Below are 25,800 nucleotides of genomic sequence, written 5' to 3' on the forward strand. Positions count from 1 at the left end.
GGCATAAAAATTCAAATTTGGAAAATTGCAAAATTTTAACAATTTTTGCCAAATTTCCATTTTTTTCACAAATAAACGCAAGTTATATGAATTAAATTTTACCACTAACATGAAGAACAATATGTCACGAGAAAACAATGTCAGAATCACCGGGATCCATGGAAGCATTTCAGAGTTATAACCTCATAAAGGGACAGTGGTCAGAATTGTGAAAATTGGCCCGGTCATGAACGTGCAAACCACTCTTGGGGCTTAAGGGGTCAATAGCACTATAAACTATCAAGACATGGATTATAAACATAGAAAAACAGCAAAATATCAAATATTCAATATAAATATCAACATTAAATTTTAAATATAAATATTAGTATTACATATAAATATACATATAAATCATTTGCAATACAATATAGCTACACTATCAATAAAACATTTTCCATCAAATGCAACAAAGTTCAGTGGCATCCCAAACCAGGGTATTCTTCCGCTTTAGTGCAATATGGGAGACACGTCTCAAACCCCCAACGTAGGCCTTGGGCGTGGCTACAAGGCATAGCTGGTCACCTCGTTGGACCACTTTTCTGCCACGCCAGACGGTTTTTATTCTATGGTCTGGTGCAAGGGATAGTGTGACTTTTTCCACACTCCAAAGGTCTTATGTAAAACCAATAGGGAACACATTAAGAAGTGCTAACTATTTACACTAAAAGTTTTGGGTTATTCACCGTTCATAACCACATTGTCCTTTTTAAACTTTAATAATGGACAAAACCTAACCAAGTAACTTTATCTATATACAGTCTTTCGATGCAATCTTAATTAGTGATGGGCAAGCACTAAAATGCTTGCGTGCTCATTGTTCGGGTCGAGCAAATTGGAATACTCGGACAGAACAATGAGCCCAATGTAAGTCTATGGGAGACCCGAGCATTTTTACTGCGATCCCCCGGGGGTCCTTTTAAGGTCTAAAAACGTCTGAAAATGATGGAAACACTGCTGAAATGACACGGAGACATCATGGGGATCGCCCCTGGAAGCATTCCTGACTCCTAGTTCACATCTTTAACCAATTGTTTCATAGTTTCTTGCCATTTTTTACTGGTGCACCAAAAAACACACCAAGACAAAACCAAAACAGATTTTGCTGGGAAATATGTTAATCCCTTCATGACTGGAGCTTTTTTTGAATTTTCATTTTCGTTTTTCGCTCCCCTTCTTTCCAGAGCCATAACTTTTTTATTTTTCTGTCAATATGGCCATGTGAGGGCTTATTTTTTGCAGGACAAGTTGTACTTTTGAACAACATCATTGGCTTTAGCATGTTGTGTATTCAAAAACGGGAAAAAAATTCCAAGTGCGGTGAAATTGCAAAAAAAGTGCAATCCCACACTTGTTTTTTGCTTGGCTTTTTGCTAGGTTTACTAAATGCTAAAACTGACCTGCCATTATGATTCTCCAGGTCATTACAAGTTCATAGACACCAAAAATGTCTAGGTTCTCTTTTATCTAAGTGATGAAAAAAATTTCCAAAGTTTGCTTAAAGAAAAAATGCGCAATTTTCCGAGACCCATAGCATCTTCATTTTTCGTGATCTGGGGTCGGGTAAGGGCTTATTTTTTGACATTTTTAATGATACCACTTATGTGCAGATATGTTCTTTTGATCGCCCTTTATTGCATTTTAATGCAATGTCACAGCGACCAAAAAAAGTAATTCTGGCGTTTTGAATTTTTTTCTCGCTACGCTGTTATTATTATTATTATTATGCATTTATATAGCGCCATTTATTCCATGGTGCTTTACATGTGAAAAGGGGAAATATAGACAAGTATAATAAACATGTGTAAGACAAGGGACACACAAGTACATAAGGAGAGGGGACCCTGCCCGCGAGGGCTCATACAGTCATATGTTAAAGTTTGGGCACCCCTATTAATGTTAACCTTTTTTCTTTATAACAATATTGGTTTTTGCAACAGCTATTTCAGTTTCATATATCTAATAACTGATGGACTCAGTTATATTTCTGGATTCAAATGAGGTTTATTGTACTAACAGAAAATGTGCAATCTGCATTTAAACAAAATTTGACCGGTGCAAAAGTATGGGCACCCTTATCATTTTCTTGATTTGAACACTCCTAACTACTTTTTACTGACTTCCTGAAGCACTAAATTGGTTTTGTAACCTCATTGAGCTTTGAACTTCATAGCCAGGTGTATCAAATCATGAGAAAAGGTATTTAAGGTGGCCACTTGCAAGTAATTCTCCTATTTGATTCTCCTATGAAGAGTGGCATCATGGGCTCCTCAAAACAACTCTCAAATGATCTGAAAACAAAGATTATTCAACATAGCTTTTCAGGGGAAGGATACAAAAAGTTGTCTCAGAGATTTAACCTGTCAGTTTCCACTGTGGGGAACATAGTAAGGAAATGGAAGAACACAGGTACAGTTCTTGTTAAGCCCAGAAGTGGCAGGCCAAGAAAAATATCAGAAAGGCAGAGAAGAAGAATGGTGAGAACAGTCAAGGACAATCCACAGACCACCTCCAAAGACCTGCAGCATCATCTTGCTGCAGATGGTGTCTCCGTGCATCGGTCAACAATACAGCGCACTTTGCACAAGGAGAAGCTGTATGGGAGAGTGATGCGAAAGAAGCCGTTTCTGCAAGCACGCCACAAACAGAGTCGCCTGAGGTATGCAAAAGCACATTTGGACAAGCCAGTTACATTTTGGAAGAAGGTCCTGTGGACTGATGAAACAAAGATTGAGTTGTTTGGTCATACAAAAAGGCATTATGCATGGAGGCTAAAAAACACCGCATTCCAAGGAAAACACTTGCTACCCACAATAAAATTTGGTGGAGGTTCCATCATGCTTTGGGGCTGTGTGGCCAATGCCGGCACTGGGAATCTTGTTAAAGTTGAGGGTCTCATGGATTCAACTCAGTATCAGCAGATTCTTGACAACAATGTGCAAGAATCAGTGACGAAGTTGAAGTTATGCAGGGGATGGATATTTCAGCAAGACAATGATCCAAAACACCACTACAAATCTACTCAGGCATTCATGCAGAGGAACAATTACAATGTTCTGGAATGGCCATCCCAGTCCCCAGACCTGAATATCATTGAACATCTGTGGGATGATTTGAAGCGGGCTGTCCATGCTCGGCGACCATCAAACTTAACTGAACTGGAATTGTTTTGTAAACAGGAATGGTCACAAATACCTTCATCCAGGATCCAGGAACTCATTAATAGCTACAGGAAGCGACTAGAGGCTGTTATTTTTGCAAAAGGAGGATCTACAAAATATTAATGTCACTTTTATGTTGAGGTTCCCATACTTTTGCACCGGTCAAATTTTGTTTAAATGCAGATTGCACATTTTCTGTTAGTACAATAAACCTCATTTGAATCCAGAAATATAACTGAGTCCATCAGTTATTAGATATATGAAACTGAAATAGCTATTGCAAAAACCAAAATTGTTATAAAGAAAAAAGGTTAACATTAATAGGGGTGCCCAAACTTTAACATATGAATGTAGTCTACAGGGATGGGTGAGGATACAGTAGGAGAGGGTAGAGCAGGTCGTGCGGTGGTTCAGTAGACCGAGGATCATTGCAGGCTGTAGGCTTGTTGGAACAGGTGGGTCTTCAGTTTCTTCTTGAAGGTTTCCGTTGATGGTGAGAGTCTGATGTGTTGCGGCAGAGAGTTCCAGAGTATGGGGGAAGCACAGGAGAAGTCTTGTATGTGGTTGTGGGATCGCTGTTTAGCGATCGGGTTAATGTTTTTTTTTTATTGATAGATCGGGTGATTCTGAACGCAGCAATACCTAATATACACTCACTGGCCACTTTATTAGGTACACCTGTCCAACTGTGTGTTAAGACTTAATTTCTAATCAGCCAATCACATGGCGGCAACTCAGTGCATTTAGGCATGTAGACATGGTCAAGACAATCTCCTGCAGTTCAAACCGAGCATCAGTATGGGGAAGAAAGGTGATTTGAGTGCCTTTGAACGTGGCATGATTGTTGGTGCCAGAAGGGCTGGTCTGAGAATTTCAGAAACTGCTGATCTACTGGGATTTTCACGCACAACCATCTCTAGGGTTTACAGAGAATGGTCCGAAAAAGAAAAAAAATCCAGTGAGCGGCAGTTCTGTGGCCGGAAATGCCATGTTGATGCCAGAGGTCAGAGGAGAATGGGCAGACTGGTTCGAGCTGATAGAAAGGCAACAGTGACTCAAATTGCCACCCGTTACAACCAAGGTAGGCAGAAGAGCATCTCTGAACGCACAGTGCGTCGAACTTTGAGGCAGATGGGCTACAGCAGCAGAAGACCACACTGGGTACCACTCCTCTCAGCTAAGAACAGGAAACTGAGGCTACAATTTGCACAAGCTCATCGAAATTGGACAGTAGAAGATTGGAAAAACGTTGCCTGGTCTGATGAGTCTCGATTTCTGCTGCGACATTCGGATGGTAGGGTCAGAATTTGGCGTAAACAACATGAAAGCATGGATCCATCCTGCCTTGTATCAACGGTTCAGGCTGGTGGTGGTGGTGTCATGGTGTGGGGAATTTTTTCTGGGCACTCTTTGGGCCCCTTGGTACCAATTGAGCATCGTTGCAACGCCACAGCCTACCTGAGTATTGTTGCTGACCATGTCCATCCCTTTATGACCACAATGTACCCAACATCTGATTGCTACTTTCAGCAGGATAATGCGCCATGTCATAAAGCTCGAATCATCTCAGATTGGTTTCTTGAACATGACAATGAGTTTACTGTACTCAAATGGCCTCCTCAGTCACCAGATCTCAATCCAATAGAGCATCTTTGGGATGTGGTGGAACGGGAGATTCGCATCAGGGATGTGCAGCCGACAAATCTGCGCCAACTGTGTGATGCCATCATGTCAATATGGTCCAAAATCTCTGAGGAATGCTTCCAGCACCTTGTTGAATCTCTGCCACGAAGAATTGAGGCAGTTCTGAAGGCAAAAGGGGCTCCAACCCCTTACTAGCATGGTGTACCTAATAAAGTGGCCAGTGAGTGTATGTATGTGTGATTTTTTTTTAAATTGTTTTATTTTGATTGGGGTGAAAGGTGGTGATTTGAACTGTTAGGTTTTTATTATTTTTTTAATTTTTAAACATTTTTTTTAACTTTTGGCATGCTTCAATAGCCTCCATGGGAGGCTAGAAGCAAGCACAACTCTATCGGCTCTGCTACATATGGGCAATGAGCAGGTCGCGCATATGTAGCAGATTTACTGCACTGCTTTGAGCGCCGGCCATCGGGCGGCGCTCAAAGCAATGTGCCTGCAACAACCATAAAGGTCCCTATGAGACCTCTGGTTGTCAAGGCAATGGGACGCCGACCCCGGATCATGTGACGGGGGTCGACGATGAGCTCACTTCCGGCCCGACGGCTGGAAGCGCTAGTTAAATGACCGCTGTCAGCTCTTGACAGCGGGATTTAGCTAGTTAATAGGCGCGGGCGGATGGCGATTCCGCTCGCGCCTGTTGCAGCTTTGAGGTGGGCTCACCGCCGGAGCCCACCTCAAGGCAGGGGAGTCTGAATGCTGACGTACTATCCAGTCAGCAGTCAGAAAGGGGTTAAGGTACATCCTTTCCAGGTTAATGACTTGCATATAAGGCAAAATAATTAACCCCAGACCAAAATGTTCCTTCCCCCACTTGGGCTTAGGTCAGATGCTGCATTTTTTAAGCGTTTTTCAACTTTAACTTTGCTTTAAACCAATACAAATGCATTCACTGGGAAATGTAATTGTAACATTTAACAACCCTAGCTGGCCATGTGATGTGTGACACATAAGCAGACACATCTAGTTTCAGTGATGAAGGAAGGACTCTTGAAGTCACAGAGCCTATTTTTACAGGTGCATCAGGCAGCATTAATCTGCTTAAAGGGCCATTAATAAACAGTGGGTCTCCTAAACTGTTGTAGCCTATGCTATGAGTGGATGGGCTGCCAAGAATTACAATGCACCCCAATACTCCTTTCACGAGATGTCCAGAAGGGCCTTCATTAAAAATGTTGCATTGAATGTAAGGCCAGCCCTGCTACCAAGTCATATGCACCCCAATAAGCCTTTGAACCCACATACTGGATGGGGACAGGAAAATCCACTTCACATTATGCATTTTGTACTCCCGTACCCTTTCTTTATGCATTGACAGGCCTGCCCTGCTGCCAAGTCATATGCACTCCAATACACCTTTGATCCCACATACTGGATGGGCCAAGGAAAATCCACTTCACATGATTCATCTTGTACTCACGTACTGTTTCTTTATGCATTGACAGGCCTGCCCTGCTGCCAAGTCATATTCACCCCAATACGCCTTTGAACTCACATACTGGATGGGCTCAGGAAAATCCACCTCACATTATGCATTTTGTACTCCTGTACTCTTTCCTTATGCATTGACTGCAAGGCCTGCCCTGCTGCCAAGTCATATTCGCCCCAATATACCTTTGAACCCACATACTGGATGGGCCCTGGAAAATCCACTTCACATTATTCGTTTTGTACTCCCATACTCTTTCCTTATGCATTGACAGGCCTGCCCTGCTGCCAAGTCATATGCACTCCAATAAGCTTTTGAACACACATACTGGATGGCCACATGGTAACCCACTTCACAGTCTTGAGTTGGTCCTGCCATACAGTTTCCTTATGCCTTGAATGCAAGGGCCACCTTGACCCAAATTTCCATGCACCACAATCCCCCCTTGGACGAAACATGGATAAGGGCCTCCAAAAAATAAAGGCCCATTACAAAGGAGCTGGTCTCCTAGACTCATAATGGCCATACACGGGGTACATTGTTTTATAGTCTAATATGGGCATCATAGACACCCTTGCCAAAAATTGGACTGCCCGTAGCAGCATAGAACACGTTAACCCTGGTCATCTAGTGGCAGAGAAGGAGGAAACATTGATGAAGGCCTCATTAAAACTTGGCCCAATGTTAAGGAGAGGGTCTCCTAGACTTGTAACGCCCATACACGCAGTGCATGGCCTGAAAAACATTTCCCCATAGGGGGTTACATTTTTTAAAAGTATGCTATGGGCATCTTAGACACCCTTGCAAAAAATTAAACTGCCTGTAGCAGGTCAGAACACGTTAACCCTGGTGATCTAGTGGTGAATTATGAGGAAACATGATGAGAAATCATACTGAAATCAAACAAATAAATTAATAGTGTGAATCCACCTATGAAAGAAGCTAAAAAAAGGGTAGGGCGAACACAGATTCATAGATATGAAGCCAGAATGTGTTCAACGAGATATGTTTGTCCCTAGCAACAGCTCAGAGACAGGGATAAAAATAAAAATATAGTGACTTTTGCATCATGGAATACATTGACCCTAGTGTTCTAATGGTTGTGGATGATGAGAATGAGTATAAGGAGGAGGATAACACCAAACAGACCCAATCAGGAAGCCGATAACCATGTGTAATTGGGAAGAGGTGCATGAGAATACACCTCCCAACCACCCCAAAAAATTATTTGAGGTTATGTTTGGATGTTTTCATTCAGTGGTGTTTTGAAGTCTTGGCTAATCCAGCCCTTGTTCATTTTGATTAGAGTCAGCCTGTCAGCATTGTTAGTTGACAGGCAGATGCGCTTATCTGTCATAATTCCACCAGCGGCATTAAAAACCCGCTCTGACAGAATGCTAGCAGCAGGGCAGGCCAGGACCTCTAAGGCATAGAGAGCCAGTTCATGCCACATGTCCAGCTTGGATAACATAATCATTAAAAGCCACAGAGGAATCCCGGAGGACTCCTTGGCTGTACAAGAAACTCTGACGTCTGCTGGCAGCGTTTTCACATGGGATTTTTTTCAGTAATTCCACTACAAGGGCCCTCTGTTACATCATCACTTTTATACACCTCTCTGCCTCTGGAAGAGAATGAATGTTTTCCTTGTAGCATGGGTCTAGAAGTGTCACCAACCAGTAATGAATGTCCCTGAAAATTGTTATAATGCAAGTGTTACGGGAAACGCAACGCAACCTAAAGTCAGCCATGCATGCAAGACTACTAACAGGCAATACTTCCGTGTCCTCACCAACAGGACGACTAACCGTCCACATGTCCACTCCTGAGGTTTTATGTGTGGACTCGCAACTGAATATTGACGGCCTTGTTGATGCTGAAAGTCAACAACTGCCCCCTTCTACTAACAAATCCTTTGCAACATATGCAGTGTAGAGTTCCAACGCGTGGGGACATCACATGCCAGTCGGTGAGCCGGAAGATGCAAACGCTGCTGAAGTCCAGCAAGTGTGGCTGAAGCTGTAGCTGGCTTTCTAAAATGGGAAGACAGACGGCGAACTTTCACTAGCAGATACGGCAGCTCCGGGTAGCTTTTGAGAAAACGTTGAACCACGAGGTTAAGCACATGAGCCAGGCAAGGTGCGTGTGTGAGCTCACCTTGCCTCAGAGCCACCACCAGGTTCTGCCCATTGTCACACACGACCATGCCTGGCTGTAGGTTCTGCTGTGTCAGCCAAATATCTGCCTGCTCTTTCAGCACTGTCCACAACTCTTCTGCATTGTGCGGTTTGTCAACTATGCAGATTAACTTAAGCACAGCCTGTTGCCACTTGGCTGAGGCAGTGCATCCAGCTGCTATGCCAGCTCTGGCTTGTCAAGGTAAGGAGGCTTATTCGCCGTGCAATGCTCCTCTGGGAAAATAATATGCAAATTGCCTCTTCAGAAAGAAAGAGGACTTTTATTCTACAGCGCCACCTATTGGTAGTAGCGATCCTACAAGTCACAATCAACCCTTTAACGAGTCTTTTAATATGACTTAGGATAAAAGCCAAATCAGAATCTCAATTTGCAGACACGGTGTTTCGAGCTATTGGCTCTTGTCAGTGCAAAGTATGAGATCTGATTTGGCTAGGTGAGAGGCTCTGGACTGAGGTCTAAGGGGTAACGTTTCTCCTTGTGGAGAGTGACATGCCAGCTCTGGCTTGTCAAGGTAAGGCGGCTTATTCGCCGTGCAATGCTCCTCTGGGAAAATAATATGCAAATTGCCTCTTCAGAAAGAAAGATCTCATACTTTGCACTGACGAGAGCCAATAGCTCGAAACACCGTGTCTGCAAATTGAGATTCTGATTTGGCTTTTATCCTAAGTCATATTAAAAGACTCGTTAAAGGGTATATTGTGACTTGTAGGATCGCTACTACCAATAGGTGGCGCTGTAGAGTAAAAGTCCTCTTTCTTTCTGAAGAGGCAATTTGCATATTATTTTCCCAGAGGAGCATTGCACGGCGAATAAGCCTCCTTACCTTGACAAGCCAGTGCTGGCATGTCACTCTCCACAAGGAGAAACGTTACCCCTTAGACCTCAGTCCAGAGCCTCTCACCTAGCCAAATCAGATCTCATACTTTGCACTGACAAGAGCCAATAGCTCGAAACACCGTGTCTGCAAATTGAGATTCTGATTTGGCTTTTATCCTAAGTCATATCAAAAGACTCGTTAAAGGGTTGATTGTGACTTGTAGGATCGCTACTACCAATAGGTGGCGCTGTAGAGTAAAAGTCCTCTTTCTTTCTGAAGAGGCAATTTGCAGCTTCTGACTGATGTGTTCATTTCAGACATGGAGGCTGAAGAAGAGGAGGACGAGGTGCAGAAGCTGTAGACTGTGGGGGTAACCCTGATTGACGTAGGGCCCGCAATCCTCAGCGTGGGGAGGATGTGTTCCATCCCAAGGTCTGACAGGGTCCCAGCTTACACTATATTAACCCAGTGTGCCGTCAGTGAGATGTACAGTCCCTGCCCACAGGCTGTCATGATCCAGCGTGGATCTGACAGATTAAATGGATAAGTGAACTTTTTTCCTTTGGCTAGGTGCCAAAGTGATGTGATTGCCCCCGGTGGCCATTACAATTATTACACGTGGAGTCGTTCATTCTAAGTTGCCCCGGTGGTGGTGAGTGGTAGTGCACTTTAGTTTCTTTTGTTTAGTGCACATAATTATAATTCAGGTGTGAGGCGCTATAAAAGAGAGCCAGGTGTGTTCAATCACTGTTGTGATATTGTGTTCGTTATTTGGGAAGCAAGCCTGGGTGAGGTAGGAACTGAACATGAGTCCTGCGCAGCCCAGCCAGAGGGGACGAGTGGCAGCTATGTGGTCTGCAAGAAGGGCTGGCATGGCGTGGTGGAGTCACAGTTTATGGTGTCGGCAGGAAGTGCTTGCATGGCTTGGTGGAGTGGCGACTATGGAGAGAGTTGCACTCAGCATGCTGGACTTGGTTGCTGAAAACTGGACTCAAGCATGCTGGACTTTTGGCAGAAGCTGGACTCATCTTTGGGACTCTGTTTACTGGGCAGCTGCAACTGGTGGTGGACTCTGCTCCAAGGCTGCACTATGGTGAAGGATCCAGTTATGGTGATGGATCCGGGTGGAGGAGAAGATGCACACAGGTGGTGGGCTCTGTTGCTAGGAGCGTACGCAACAGAGCAAAGCTAAGTGGTGTTTCCCCTGTATTGTCATTTTCCCTCATGTGTGTTTAGTGCAGTGGTAGGATTAGTTTCCGCACCGACCAATTCCCTAGTGAGGGTTTAGGTTCAGGGCGAGCTAGGGTTTTTAGGTTCCTGTGCGTCTCCCGGTGTGGAACCGGCATAGGGAACGTTAGGAGTGCAGGGACACTGGCTCAGGGGAGTTCAGGAGGTCTCCACTTCCCTATTCCCTATTGCAGGGCCCACCATTGTTAATGTTACCCAGGTTCCCCCTTTATTATTTAAATTCGGCTTACTGGAGGCGGGGTTTCCAGACTATTGTATGTATACGTGTAATACCTAAATTCGCCAGTTGGAGACGGTGTATCCAGCTGCACGTCGTATTATTTAAATTCACCCAACTGGAGGCGGTGTATCCAGGGTCACGTGTGTCATATGGGTTCGCCTTGCAGTACTCGCTGCGTCCAGACACACGTGACCATGATATTATCACCAACCACTACATTTTTTTTTTTCTGGTGAGCTTTGGCCATGTGGAGACCTGTGAGTAATTGCTGCCAGGCCTCACTGAGGTGAGTGGGGAGCGGCAAGGTGTGTTAGAGCCACTGCAGCAGCAGTTATCAGGGTCTGGGGCCTCTACTCAGGCAACCAGGAAATCAAAATGGCGGCTTTGGGAAATTGCGGGTCTGGCAAAAGCCCCCTTGAGTCGCTGCTGGGGAGCGGGACTTGTTCATACAGGTGGACGTAACCAGACAGGTGGGTGGAGTTGGTGATTCCCATGGTGCTGTCTGGGGTTCCCTGAGGTGAAGGGGTATGTCCCTGTAGTGAGCAGACTGGTGATAGTCCACGGGGATCACGCCAAATCTTCTATACCATCGAAGAAGCCGCCCCCTCCTGGTCGTGTGGAGGAAGGCGACCAGCGAGTGTATTTTTCCTCCATGTCCCTGCGGCTTTGGTAAAAGCCCCCTAGAGTCGCTGCTGGGTAGCAGGACTTGTTTATACAGGCGGACGTAACCAGACAGGTGGGTGGAGTTGGTGATTCCCATGGTGCTGTCTGGGGTTCCCTGAGGTAAAGGGGTATGTCCCTGTAGTGAGCAGACTGGTGAGAGTCCACGGAGATCACGCAAAATCTTCTATACCATCGAAGAAACCGCCCCCTCCTGGTCGTGTGGAGGAAGGCGACCAGCGAGTGTATTTTTCCTCCATGTCCCTGCGGCTTTGGTAAAAGCCCCCTAGAGTCGCTGCTGGGTAGCGGGACTTGTTTATACAGGCGGACGTAACCAGACAGGTGGGTGGAGTTGGTGATTCCCATGGTGCTGTCTGGGGTTCCCCGAGGTGAAGGGGTATGTCCCTGTAGTGAGCAGACTGGTGATAGTCCGCGGGGCTCACGCCAAATCTTCAATACCACCGAAGAGGCCGCCCCCTCCTGGTCGCTTGGAGGAAGGCGACCAGAGAGTGTATATTTCCTCCATATTCCTGTCCCCTTCTCCTCCAAGTGTGAGCAGCAGGTGTGCTGTGGGGGAGTGGGGGCATATCTCAACCCTCACCATTAACCAACCCGGAGAGGTGCAGACCTCATGGTGAAAGGGTTGGAGGGTGGTGTCCCTTGGTGAATAGCGGGGGTGTGAGTGTGGTGACAGCGGAGGTACGCCTCTGTTGTCGAGTCCAGAATGAGTTCACCAAATTTATGACTAACGAATGTGTGCAATAAACGTTCAGGTCCGTACCTGTGTGTGAACGAGCGTGTATGGGTGGCCACCAAAAAAAAAAAAAAACATCAGTGGAAGTGTGTTGCGAAGTGTTACCAGTGCATACCAAACATTCACATACATAACCTCGTTCCCCAGGTCGGCACTGTGGAGATGAGTGGTGCCTCCAAAACGAACATGTATTGCCAATACCAGAGGTGCGTTTGTCATTAACCTGAAGTGTCAGGTAGTGGTGGGGTGAACTCAGGATCTGGGCGTCCCCGCTGTAGGTGTTTCCCTAATGAGGAGTGGTCTTGAAGGTCCAGAGGCCCCTCATTAAGGAGGGGGTACTGTCATGATCCAGCGTGGATCTGACAGATTAAATGGATAAGTGAACTTTTTTCCCTTTGGCTAGGTGCCAAAGTGATGTGATTGCCCCCGGTGGCCATTAGAATTATTACACGTGGTGTCGTTCATTCTAAATTGCCCCGGTGGTGGTGAGTGGTAGTGCACTTTAGTTTCTTTGGTTTAGTGCACGTAATTATAATTCAGGTGTGAGGCTCTATAAAAGAGAGCTAGGTGTGTTCAATCACTGTTGGTGATATTGTGTTCGTCATTTGGGAAGCAAGCCTGGGTGAGGTAGGAGCTGAACATGAGTCCTGCGCAGCCCAGCCAGAGGGGACGAGTGGCAGCTATGTGGTCTGCAAGAAGGGCTGGCATGGCGTGGTGGAGTCACAGTTTATGGTGTCGGCAGGAAGTGCTTGCATGGCTTGGTGGAGTGGTGACTATGGAGAGAGTTGCACTCAGCATGCTGGACTTGGTTGCTGAAAACTGGACTCAAACATGCTGGACTTTTTGGCAGAAGGTGGACTCATCTTTGGGACTCTGTTTACTGGGCAGCTGCAACTGGTGGTGGACTCTGCTCCAAGGCTGCACTATGGTGAAGGATCCAGTTATGGTGATGGATCCGGGTGGAGGAGAAGATGCACACAGGTGGTGGGCTCTGTTGCTAGGAGCGTATGCAACAGAGCAAAGCTAAGTGGTGTTTCCCCTGTATTGTCATTTTCCCTCATGTGTGTTTAGTGCAGTGGTAGGATTAGTTTCCGCACCGACCAATTCCCTAGTGAGGGTTTAGGTTCAGGGCGAGCTAGGGTTTTTAGGTTCCTGTGCGTCTCCCGGTGCGGAACCGGCATAGGGAACGTTAGGAGTGCAGGGACACTGACTCAGGGGAGTTCAGGAGGTCTCCACTTCCCTATTCCCTATTGCAGGGCCCACCATTGTTAATGTTACCCAGATTCCCCCTTTATTATTTAAAATCGTCTTGCTGGAGGCGGGGTTTCCAGACTACTGTATGTATACGTGTAATACCTAAATTCGCCAGTTGGAGGCGGTGTATCCAGCTGCACGTCGTATTATTTAAATTCGCCCAACTGGAGGCGGTGTATCCAGGGTCACATGTGACGTATGGGTTCACCTTGCTGTACTCGCTGCGTCCAGACACACGGGACCGTGACACAGGCACTTATCCATGTGTCCGTGGTTAGGTGGACTTTACCAGTAACAGCATTGTTGATGGCATGGGTAATGTTATGGGACACATGCTGGTGTAATGCAGGTACGGCACAATGGGAGAAATACTGGTGACTGGGGACCGAGTACCTTGGGACGGCCACTGCCATTAGGTTGCGAAAATCTTCTGTCTCAATGAGCCTAAAAGGCAACATTTCGAGTGCAAGCAGATGAGAAATGTGCGAATTAAGTTGTGGGGCATTGTGTCAGTATCTAGTCCTGGAATCTGTTTCTCTTGCCCTTAGACTTGCCCTTAGTTAACATGGATCTTGATGTTTCCACGTCGGCCATCTTGCTTCCTGCCAAAGCTGTATATAAAGCTAGCACCTGCTCTGATTCATTGCTTGTGTATTATGTATTGGACTTTGTGCCTCTGCAGTCCCAAGCCTGGACTTACTATCCCTGTTGGTCCTCTCTTAACGGCGGAGTCCTCTGCCAACCTGCACGTCTGGATCCCTGCCTGCTGACCGAGTGATTGCTGAACACTTGAGTTCAGGAACCTCTGCCTGACTACACCTGCGGTGAAGTAAGAACTCCAGCTAGCTAGTGTGTTCCTCCGCCCTGCAAGAGTCTGTGTCTTGTGCCCTCATTGCTCAGTGACTTTGCATGCTGTGTCTCAGAGTATCAGCTCTGCTATTACCGTTTATCAGATTGACTGAACATTTATCTGGACTTATATGCTATATTGCATTCAGATCACAAATACAATATTGGTTGCGCTACCCATTGTGTCTGCAGTCTCTTTGACCTAGCCACTGGTGTCCAGTTGTATCCACTAGTAGCGTGACAGGATACACAAGCCCTAAAAAATGGATGCCGCTGGGTCAGAGACTTTAGAAGTGCGTGTTAAGAAGCTAAATAATATCACTGCCACTGTACACGCTGAAGTGCAGACATGGAAGAGCAGAATAGAAGGCCTAGAGGGGCAGACTAAATATGATATGCAAGTGCTCAGTCAGACCCTTCAGGAATTGCGTGGCCGAGTTGCGGCTCTGGAGGCACAATCTCAGGCTTCTGTTCCTACCATCCCGAAACTACCACCATTTAGGTTTGGTGGCGACCGAGACAAGTACCGTGGGTTTCTGAACCAGTGTCGCTTATACTTTGCTGCACATGTCACACAGTTTCCTACAGACCGATCCAAAGTATTGACTATCATCATGTTGCTGACTAATAAGGCCCTTGCCTGGGCAAACCCTCTGATAGAATCACAGGATGCATGTCTGAATGACTTCAATATGTTTATCGCCGCCATGGGGCAGATGTTTGACGATCCGAACCGTGGCCTTACAGCTGAGACGGCCCTGTTGAATTTGCGTCGAGGTAAACGCCCAGTGACTGAGTATGCTATGGATTTTAGAAGGTGGGCTCAGGACACCACCTGGAATAGTGCAGCGAAGTACTCTATATTTAAGAAGGGGTTGTCCAGTTCTATCAAGGACGAGCTTGCACGTGCGGAGGCTCCCACTGCTCTAGGTGATTTCATCAATCACTGTATTCGCCTAGACGCTCGCATCTCCGAACGAAAACTAGAAAGGTGGTCTGAGATGAACCGCAGCAATAAATCGCTTCTTCCTTTCCTTCCTAAGGAGATTCCGGACCCAAGTCCTCAGGAGTCCGCACCTGAGCCGATGCAGGTAAATTCCCTACGAAGTCGAGTAAGTGACGAACGGAAGGAATTTCGCTTCAAGGAGAATTTATGTTTTTACTGTGGGAAGTCAGGACATTTTATTATCAACTGCCCCAATCGTTCTCGCAGAACAACCGCAGCCGTGGTAGAACGTGACTTCTCTGAATCATACTCCATGACTTCCGAATCAGGGCCACCCGAAATTGCAGCAACCGCTCCTGATTATGACTTTTCAGATATGAACTCTGTTACATCCGAAATGATACTACCCATTAATGCTGTTATTCTATCTTCTGCAGTTTCTTACCCTTGCAATAAGAAAAAAGATTCACATTGTTACCTTCCTATCAAGATCTGGATTGACTCCCGTTGGGTGAACAGTTCTGCCATGATAGACTCTGGGGCTAGCGGTAACTTCATGGACACTTCTTTTGCTAAGGAATATGGAATCCGATCACAGAGAAGAGTGTCTTCAATTCTGATGGAGACTGTGGATGGGTCCCCTTTGACCTCGGGGCCCGTAGACCAGCAGACTGAACCACTGAAGGTCCTCATGGGAGATGATCACCAGGAGAAATTGCCCTTCCTTCTGATTTCCTCTCCACATTTCCCTATTATCTTGGGTTTACCCTGGTTGCAGGCTCAAAATCCCATCATTGACTGGGAGACTAAGAGATTGCGCTTCCCAGCTAAAGAGGTAACTTCTGAGAAATTGACTGATTCATCTCCGGCCAACCCACCATCGGACCTAGCGTTACCGGCAGTTTATAAAGAATTTTCGGACGTGTGCGATAAAAAGAATGCAGATAAATTACCACCACACCGCTCTTATGACTGCCCAATCGAGCTTCTGCCTGCTGCTACCATTCCTTTTGGTAATATTTATCCATTGTCCGGTCCTGAGTTCAAGACTCTCAAAGAATATATCGACGAGAACCTGTCCAAGGGGTTTATATGCCCCTCATCCTCTCCAGCCGGTGCACCCATCTTTTTCGTTAAAAAGAAGGATGGATCCCTCAGACCCTGTGTTGATTACCGGGAAATTAACAAGGTAACCATCAAGAACCGCTACCCCCTGCCATTAATTCTGGAGCTTCTCGAGAGAGTTCGTCAGGCCAAGGTCTTTTCAAAATTGGACCTACACGGGGCATACAATCTAGTCCGTATACGACCTGGAGACGAATGGAAAACAGCATTTAGGTCTCGATATGGACACTTTGACTATTTGGTCATGCCATTTGGACTTTGCAATGCCCCAGCAACGTTCCAACATCTCGTAAATGATATTTTCAGAGACATTCTTGATATTTTTGTCGTAATCTATTTGGATGACATTCTGATTTTTTTCTAGCTCCATGGAGGAACATCAGCAACACGTCAAGACTGTCTTGCAGCGGTTGAGGGAACACCAGCTGTACATCAAGCTGGGGAAATGCGAATTTCACAAGTCGGAGATCCAATTCTTAGGTTATGTAATTTCTCCACAGGGTCTGAGTATGGATAACAGCAAGATCAAGGCGATTCAGGAGTGGCCAATCCCCAAGAACGTCAAAGAGGTCCAACGTTTCATCGGGTTTGCTAACTTCTACAGACGTTTCATCAAGAACTTCTCTGACATCGTCTCGCCCATCACCCGGTTGACACAGAAGAAGACAGCATTTATTTGGTCCCTTCAAGCCCAAGAAGCATTCTCTCGGCTCAAGACCGAGTTCACGTCAGCACCAGTACTGATCCACCCTGACCCGGAACTCGCCTTCATTATTGAAGTGGATGCCTCAAACTGTGCCACCGGGGCTATACTGTCCCAAAGAACAGGTGAGAAGAATTTACTTCATCCTTGTGCTTTTCTTTCCAAGCGACTGTCTCCTGCCGAAAAGAACTACGATGTAGGAAATAAAGAATTACTGGCTATCATCGCCGCCTTCAAGGAGTGGAGACATCTTCTGCAAGGAGCCTCACAGCCGATCGTGGTCCTCACGGATCACCGCAACCTTGAGTTCATCAGGTCAGCAAGATGCCTGACCCCACGGCAGGCCCGCTGGAGTCTTTTCCTTAATCAATTCAATTTTACAATCTCTTATAGACCAGGTTCTCGCAATGGAAAAGCAGATGCTCTATCCCGGATGTTCTCCACTGACGCTGTTCCAGATGCTCCACCTAAGACCATACTTTCTGATTGCAATTTTGTAGGAGTCATTCAGAATCAAGATTTGCTGCAGGTCATCAAAGAAGCTTACAACTCTGATCTTTTCCTGTCTCAGCCATCTGATGAGGTAAGCCTTCTTTTTAGGAATGGAGTTTGGACCCGGGAACGGCGCCTCTACATTCCTGAAGCCGTGAGGTTAAGAGTGTTGAGATTGGTTCATGATTCCAAGGTTGCAGGGCACAGAGGAATTCAGAAGACTCAAGAATTCTTATCTCGCTTCTTCTGGTGGCCAGGTTTTCAGAAGGATGTCCAGAAGTACGTTTCATCTTGTGAGGTATGTGCCAAATTCAAGGTTCCACGTGCCTCCCCTACTGGTCTGTTACAGCCTTTGCCGGTGCCGTCTCGCCCGTGGGGATCCATTTCTATGGACTTTATTGTAGAACTGCCCCTTTCTGAGGGAAAGAGTACGATTTTGGTGGTGGTCGATCGCCTGACCAAGGCGGCCCATTTTATCCCTTGTTCCGGTTTACCCTCTGCGAAGGACACTGCTGACCTAATTATCCAGAACATCTTTCGCCTGCATGGGGTTCCGGATGAAGTTGTTTCTGACCGTGGAGTTCAATTTACTTCAAAGTTTTGGCGAAGCTTTTGTTCAGCATTAGGCATAGAAGTTAACTTATCTTCTGCTTTCCACCCACAGACCAACGGGAAGACAGAACGTACCAACCAAACACTAGAGCAATACCTTCGCTGCTACGTTTGCCATTTGCAAGATGATTGGGTAAGGCTACTCCCCTTGGCCAAATTCTCTTATAACAACTCCCAGAGTGCCTCCACCAAACAGTCTCCATTCTACGCTAACGTGGGATATCTCCCTAGCATTCTTCCCAGATTACCGGTAGATACATCTTTACCAGCAGTTGCCGACAGGATCTCTTCACTTCAACAGAACCTTGAACTTCTGAAAGAGACTTTGGGTTCCGCACAAGAGAGGTACAAGAATGCAGCTGACAGATTTCGCAAACCAACACCAACATTTAAGGTAGGAGATTTAGTCTGGTTATCTACGAAGAATTTAAAGATGAAGATCCCTTCCCCTAAGTTGGGACAGAAGTACATTGGTCCTTATAGGATCAGTGGTCTGGTAGGTGCTGTTGCATGTCGCTTAAAACTCCCAAGAACACTGAAGATACATCCTGTCTTTCATACTTCTCTACTAAAGACTGTAGTACCAAATCCTTTTCCAGGACGTTCATCTCCTCCTCCTGATCCCGTTCTTGTGGATGGTCAAGAGCAGTTCATCGTTGAGAGGATTGTGGATTCAAGAATCTACAGAAATCGACTGCAGTATTTGATTAAATGGCAAGGCTATTCCTCAGAGGAGAAGTCCTGGGAACCCGTGGATAATATTAACGCCTCCCGACTGATTGAGCAGTTCCATCAAAGGTACCCTGGCAAGCCTGGTCTAGGGTCGTCCGGAGGCCGTTCTTGAGGTGGGAGTAATGTCAGTATCTAGTCCTGGAATCTGTTTCTCTTGCCCTTAGACTTGCCCTTAGTTAACATGGATCTTGATGTTTCCACGTCGGCCATCTTGCTTCCTGCCAAAGCTGTATATAAAGCCTGCACCTGCTCTGATTCATTGCTTGTGTATTATGTATTGGACTTTGTGCCTCTGCAGTCCCAAGCCTGGACTTACTATCCCTGTTGGTCCTCTCTTAACGGCGGAGTCCTCTGCCAACCTGCACGTCTGGATCCCTGCCTGCTGACCGAGTGATTGCTGAACACTTGAGTTCAGGAACCTCTGCCTGACTACACCTGCGGTGAAGTAAGAACTCCAGCCAGCTAGTGTGTTCCTCCGCCCTGCAAGAGTCTGTGTCTTGTGCCCTCATTGCTCAGTGACTTTGCATGCTGTGTCGCAGAGTATCAGCTCTGCTATTACCGTTTATCAGATTGACTGAACATTTATCTGGACTTATATGCTATATTGCATTCAGATGACAAATACAATATTGCTTGCGCTACCCATTGTGTCTGCAGTCTCTTTGACCTAGCCACTGGTGCCCAGTTGTATCCACTAGTATCGTGACACATTGGTTGCTTATTTCCGCTTGCGTTCCAATGACTGGGGTATAGACAACTGAAGGCTGGGCTGGGACAAGGACGTGAACAGGTTTGATGATGGTGCTGGTTGACTGTGGGCAACAACAGGTGCAGGGCCCGAGGCATTTTCACAGGCATGGTGAACTGGGGATTGGCTTGGATGCAAAACAGTGGAAGAAGCAGTGTTGTCACCTGCAGACAGTGTTCCTGGAGCCTGGGGGTTTGGCCCACAGAGTCGGGTGCATTGCTGCCATGTGTCTAATCATGCTGGTGGTGGTCAGGCTGGTAGTTTTGCTACCCCTGCTGATGCGGGCATGGCAAGTGCTGCAAATGGCCTGTTTGGGGTTAACAGCAGAGTCTTTAAAAAATAACCAGACTCGGGAAGATCTAACCGAAGGAATGCCATTTCTGTCCTGTTGGTGTTACGGGGAACGGATGCACGCCCTCTGTCTTTGGCCGCCACACTGCTTCTTCCTGCCTGTTGACGTAATATGCCTCCTTCCCCATGTGTGTGTAGTACCAGCAGGTGCGCAAGATGCAGTGTCGAGTCACGAGACAACTACGGTGCCTTTTTAAGAATACGTTTATGGGACTTGAGGGGACTTTCCACAGTCACAGCCTGATCACTGAAACAGGGGTAACACAGGTTTCCCACGCAGAGGCTCTAAACAAGCAAACACAATAACGCAGCGCACGACTACTCCCGGCAATGGCCGGTCACTATAGGGCCGCGATTTGGCCGACTACGGGTCCTTAAGTCTAGAGTCTACTTAGCCGTCCAGATGTCCCTCGCCGTTCGGGCTGGTGGTCTTTCGGCGAAATAGTTGCTGCGCCCAGTTGCTGAGGTGGTGACGCAGTCTTCGCGCTCTCCGGCGCGCTGAGGACACGGGAGCCCCACAGACCCCGGCGGAGTCCTTGGACGGATGGGCCGCCACGCCCAGACCTGGGCAGGCGGCAGCGGTGTATAGTGGCGTGTGACAGGCCACCTGCGCAGCTAATGGCTGCGACGGGGAGTCCGCGATCAAGAGGGGCCCCTCTCCTGCTGCGGACTGGAGCGTGACAGTCGTGTGGTGCTGGCCGCGGCCACTGGTGAAAACAGGGTGGCCGCGGTGCTGGCCGTGGCCACTGGTGAAAGCAGGGCGGCCTCGGGTGACAGGGAACAGGCTGCGGTCACAGGCTCAGGGGTAGGCCGCGGGCAGAGGGGTGGCAAAAGCGGCCGCGAGCTGTGCTGGGGCCGCAGTGGCCACGGTCTGGACAGGGGCAAGAAGTCTCGGATGGCTCTCTGGATACCATCCCCCTGGAGTCTTCAGTCGGTGTCCTCCCTGGCGCTGGTCAGTCGCTCTAGCTGGCAGATGCTCCCACGCTCTCCTGCTCTCCCTGTCTCGGTCTGCTGACTCATCGTCTGGGGGACTCCCCGTCTCCTTTATACTGGTCCCTCCCCCAGCCCACCTGTCTGTCACAACGGTCCATCCTCGAATCCTGTCCCCCGGGAACAGTTTCCCCCGGAACCCAGAAGACGGCTCCTCTGGTTCTGGCCCGGACACTCGACGGGGGCCGTTCCTCCCACATGTGCTACTTTCCTCGCTCTGCATGTCCTCCTGCCAGGTTGGGTCAGTCACTATGTCATCCACCACCTCATCTTCCACATCTGCACCCTGCTTCTCCTCCTGACTTTCTGGCAATCGTGTCTCATCATCATCTACCTCAGGTGACTGTGGCTGCTCAAAGATTTGTGCATTGCTACATGGAATATCATCTTACCCCGCTTCAAGTGGAGCGGGCGAGAGGCACAAATCTACAAATGGATACCTGAATAGCTCTTCGGAGTGTACAAGTGTGGTATCAGTTGTCTCAGGGCACTGGGCATGATGGGAGCAAGGAGGATAAAGGTGAGTAATATCACATCCACAGTCATGGCTACTCAGACTTGACCGTGTGGAAGACATGGTGGTGGCTAACTGGCTGGAAGCATTATCCGCAATCCAACCAATAACCATTTCACACTGCTCTAGATTCAATAGTGGTGTGGTGCGGTTACCTAGAAACTGTGACAGGAAGGTCGAGCGCAAAGATGTGGGTCTTTGCTGTGGCCCACTTTCTGCTTGACCACGGCCTCGTCCTCTGCATACACCATCAGCATCATGTCCACTTCCTTGTCCCTTGCCTTGCCCATTTTAACAGGACTACTGAAAGATTTCCAAACTTCAATACAAATGGATTTCTTGGAAAAAAAATTAGATGTGATACAGTTGTGGCCAAAAGTTTTGACACCCCTTCAGTTCTGTCAGATAATACTCAGTTTCTTCCTGAAAATGATTGCAAACAAATTCTTTGGTATTATTATCTTAATTTAATTTGTCTTAAATGTAAAAACACAAAAAGAATTGTCCTAAAGCCAAATTGGATATAATTCCACACCAAACAAAAAAAAGAGGGTGGACAAAAGTATTGGCACTGTTCGAAAAATCATGTGATGCTTCTCTAATTTGTGTAATTAACAGCACCTGTAACTTACCTGTGGCACCTAACAGGTGTTGGCAATAACTAAATCACACTTGCAGCCAGTTGATATGGATTAAAGTTGACTCAACCTCAGTCCAGTGTCCTTGTGTGTACCAATTGTGTACAGCAAACTCCCAGATAGATTGGGATACACCTTTCCAGGACTCCCTTATGTGTGTTTCCCTCCTGGCCATCTCATTGTGCTGGTTTCCGCCCTCAAGCCCAGCATCTTCACAAACAGTTTACCAAGCCTGCAGCCGCAGACCTTGTCGGGCGACGTCCTCTGTGCTCCTATATGATACTGAGAAAAAAGACACCACTGCAAAATATGCACACCACAAGAAATATACTAAACAATAATGAACAGGTTTTACTAGCATGCAAAAAGCATATTAAAACAGAATTAAAACCAAAAATAGAACCATATCCACTCAGAATAGATGACATAATGCCCAGTACAGAGAAAAAAAAAAATTTATAAAGCATCCTTATCCCAAACCTTCTGGCTCATGAGGCAAAAAACATATATTTACAACAATATGCCCAATTATGGTATCAAGACCCTAAGCAAGGGGTCATGAGTAGGAAAAAGGCTGCCCCACATAAACCTTGATGCGTCCCCACATGATAAACAAAGCCCGAAGTATACCAGCCCAATAACTGGTGATTATAGAGAAACCCAACAGGCACCCACACACAATGAGGTAAGTAACCCATGGAAGCCCAAGGAAGCGGGAGGTTAGATTACCAAATCAGCAACATGTAAAAGGGCAAATCCCCCGAATCCGGGTCCTGAATGGAAAGAGAACATGGCTAGCTTGCTAGCTGAGTCTTGTAGTCCTCCACTAGTCTTAAGGGCGAGCTCCCCCACTGCGACCTGGTCCTTCCACTTCTGGATATGGGCCCCACGGGCGGCCTCATCACTTCCCGTGCCCCAAGGACCCCTTCTATCCTCCCGGGAGCTTCCTTCAGGCTCCGCTCACAACTCTCTCTCCAGCTCTTCCTACTGCACTCCTTCTCCTTCTCTGTCTCCTCACGTTCTCTCTAATTCTCCTCAGACTCGGTCAGCCCTCACTCCTTCTCTCACTCCTCTCTGACTGACTGACTGACTGACTCTTTCCAGAACAATCTTCTTACCTCAACACTATCTTCTCCCACCAACTGTCACTCCCTTAAGCCCCTCCCCTTCTCTACCTTCCCCACTCACTCCCCAAAACCCTTTCCTAGCCAGCCTGAGATGAGGCCATCCTCCCTAAGGGTACACCCAGATGCCCTGACTGAACTGGTGTTTGTTGGGTGCGAATGTTAGAGTCCTGGGTAGAGCTCCCTCCTTACCTGAGAGTGGGATACCACTCCTCTGGATAAAGTGGAGAACCTCTGTGGCGACTGGACCCTCAGTGGTGCCACACAACTACCCTTGTATGGAACTTCCATTGCCAAGGATTACTCCGGAAGCCCTAAACACCAAGTGGGTCCAGGTGCACTAACGTTCTTAACCTCGAATGCCACTCTCAAAGGGGACTCTGAAGTGTCATGGTGGAGCTGGGGACCCTTTACATCCTTGGAGAATAAGTCAGACAGTTTTAGAAAGGAAACCTCTTCCACATTGGTGTAAGGAGATGGCATATTGCCCATGTTTCACCCTTGAAGAACAGGTATGTTATCATGATGTGTAATGTAAACTGTGCATTATGGTGTTGGTGTTGTAATCTGGCCAGCAACAGGTAATTAACAGGGACAGTTAGAGTTACATTTGTGACTAGCCCAGAGTGGGAGGGGCTAAGCTGAAGAGATAGAGACAGTTTCCTGTCAGAACATTACAAAAAGCGCCCGGTTTGCACAGAAAGCAGACTAAGGTCTGATGAGTAAGACGTGCCACATGACATGGGTGTCCCTATTGTGAGAGGAGACCAAAAGAAAGAGATAGCGAGATCCTAGAGGAAAGAGAATGAGAAGCGACCAAAGGAATAAAGTGATCAATCAGAGATGGGTCCTGGGACAGGATGCCTAAAGTTTAAAACTCATAGAGGTAACGGGCCTAGACGGGACAGAGTACGAAAGACGAAGAGAGTGCATGGGCTGGAATTCCAGAGCATCAGAGGCAAAAAAAATAAGTACTGGCCATACAGTTCCCCAGAGGGGAAAGAACCTGCGGAACCGCAGGTTGAGAATAGGACTTTTGCTAACTGGAATGTCGTACCAGGCTGGGCTGTGGTGAAGTATGAAAGTATGGTGGAAGGTAGAGGGCAACTGAGTAAAGAGGAAGGAATTGAAAATGTGGGGCAAAATGATCTGTATGGTGAAGGAAACGTTCATCAATTTGTCTGCCTGCTATCTATTGTATATAATTCCCATCCCCCAAGTTATCATTAAGTAAAAAGTTTATTTTTGACTGGTAGTCTCCCTCACTGAACTGTCAAATGCCTGGTCCTGGCTATGCAAAGTCATTGGTTACCTGCAGCCTACAAGGGCGTAGAGCCCACATAACACAAGTCCAGCTAAGACCTCCACCTTCATGTAATGTGCCAGGGTGTAAGAGATGAGTACCTTGGCTACCGCCCAGCGCCACATTACACTGCCGTGAAAAGCACACCAACCTGGGCCACAGGAGCTCCTCTGGTCCCTCACTAAAAACTATTTCTGGAGCACAACTTTTTTCTCCATTCACTCCTTCTATTCGTATACATATTTACACTGTAACAAGTATCAGACAAGATAAATGACCCATTATGTCGTTTTTCAAAAATAAAGAGATCATTACATATCGCCATGCCCAAACTGCAGATATACAGTAGGTTGAAATTATTTTGCAAGAAATTTATTCTGCCTTCTCCTAGATAGCTATCATTTTTTCATTATGTTTAGCTAATGTCATGTGTAATACAATTATAGGTATTTTTTGGGATTACACTAATATCTGAGAAGCCCTATTGTCACCTTAACCCCTTACAAACATATGAGGTATATTTACATAATATGCCGGCTCCCTGACTTTGATGCATACTCAGGAAATAAGCCAAAATTTTTCCCAGCAGATGATGACTGTGATATTCAGCCATCATCTGCCTCTAACAGCTTAAAGTGGAGCAGAGCTCCACCCTTGGCAATTCACCTGTTAAATATTGCTGTCAATCTCTGCTGAAGTGCCTAACATGACGATTCCCCTGTGAATGCCAGCTTCTGGCTGTTGTTCATAAGACACTGTGATTTTTGCTATATACAACAATACATTAGTCCAGTGAACAAGTACAGTGAAAAGTGGAAAAAATGTTTTAAAAAATATAAAAAAATCTAAAGTTCACATCACCTCTCCTACCTTTTCCTACCATTTAAAAAAATAATAAATACACATAGGTTGTATCGTTACATCCGTAAAAGTCAAAATATAATATGAACCAACTCGATTAGTAATTGGTGTAATGAAGAAAAAAATCTAAATACCAGAATTAAGGTTTTTTTGCCGCCACAACACTGCAAAAGATTGAAATAAGAGGCAATCAATACATCAGATTTACTTCATAAAGGTCTTAATAAAAAGATCAGCTCAGTGTGTAAAAGCACCAAGCCCTCACATTGCCCCTTGACAGAGCAACCTTTATTTTTAATTTTTGCAAATTTACGTATTTTTATTTGCCAC

This window comes from Dendrobates tinctorius, unplaced genomic scaffold (genome assembly GCF_039654945.1).
Source record: "Dendrobates tinctorius isolate UK_male_01 unplaced genomic scaffold, ASM3965494v1 ptg000175l, whole genome shotgun sequence".
In the NCBI taxonomy this organism is placed as follows: domain Eukaryota; kingdom Metazoa; phylum Chordata; class Amphibia; order Anura; family Dendrobatidae; genus Dendrobates; species Dendrobates tinctorius.